The 1,231-nt window shown below is 39.4% G+C and overlaps 1 protein-coding gene across 1 annotated transcript in view; it reads left to right on the forward strand.

The window, feature by feature from the left end:
• LOC119425045 (netrin receptor UNC5D) overlaps positions 1 to 1,231 on the forward strand; it is a 215,966-nt gene that overhangs the window by 118,263 nt on the left and 96,472 nt on the right. The window lies entirely within an intron of this gene.

The following is a 1,231-nucleotide window of genomic DNA, read 5'->3' on the forward strand; positions in this document are numbered from 1 at the left end:
ATTGTTGTTAGCTTGGTTTCATCTTATTTTTGCCAGTAGTGTCAGTCCTCTGTCATTCACCTGCTGATCCACAACCTCTAAGTGCACCGTTTCAGACTGCAGCTGACAACAGTGAACCTCTGTGTGCTTGGCATAGCAGCATGAATTAGTTCTCCACCTGCTGAGAGCAGAGTGATTACTACTGTCAGCTGCTGCAGTCTAAGACAGTAGAGTTAAAGTCTGCTTGCAGCACCAGAGACTCACCTAAATGAAATCAACTCAGCTGCAACACAGCTTCCCTGCAGTTATGGAAACATATCGCAGACCACAGCTCAGTGTTGGGTGGTAATATGGTAATACCGTATCCTGCGGTATCGAAAAAAGCTATGGTTTTTGTTTGAAGTTAATGCCTGCTCTTTTGACCTTGCAAATAGCAAGGCAAGGAATCTATGATTTTTGTTTATGACTTCATCTAGTGCCGTTCCTGTTGTGATGCATTAATAATTTCTTCAGAGCATCATCTTCTAAGAGGGAGACTACAGAGAGTCCCTCTCCTCTGTAGGGGGCGTTGTGGGATTATAGGATGTCAGCCTTGCTTTTAAAGGCTATTGGGTACAATGTTTGGCATTGTGGGTTGGATTCCACCATGGTTGTGATGGCTATTCCTTGTCTCCTTCTTTTTTTTTTCTATTTTTATCCTGTTTGTGGTGTTGATAGACAGAATCATAAGACAGAGTAATGTACTGAAACGTGTCTGTTTTGTGTCCGTGTAAATTCAGGCAGTTTTTTTTTTTTTGTTGGAAACAAAAAAATGAAAAAAAAAAAACACTTGTTTTTTCATTTTTGTTTATTAAACCAACATGAAAAATCAGATAGTGAAGCATCATCCGAGTTCCAATTTTGTGCACAAAATGAAAATGGAAAAAACGGATAACGAGCGCTCACTTTCGATTATCATGATTTCATTTTGACAAGTGGTCTGACCCGGAAGTTCTCTCTACCCCTCACCATGTGGATTGCCGCTTGTATACAAACATCAAAAATGGAGGTGAATTAATTAGAATCAGATTAAACTTTTACCCATCGGAAACCTTATATCATGACTTTTTTTTTTTTTTTTTTTTGTATGTTGATTAAAAACACATAAGAACAGAGAAAAGCTCGAGACACGGTAGTTTGCCCAATCCAGAAGTAAGCCGAATTTGAACCATCTGATCTCCATGGTAACTGATGCTGGTCCCATCACCTATTC

This window comes from Nematolebias whitei, chromosome 18 (assembly GCF_014905685.2).
Source record: "Nematolebias whitei isolate Nwh7 chromosome 18, NemWhi1, whole genome shotgun sequence".
In the NCBI taxonomy this organism is placed as follows: domain Eukaryota; kingdom Metazoa; phylum Chordata; class Actinopteri; order Cyprinodontiformes; family Rivulidae; genus Nematolebias; species Nematolebias whitei.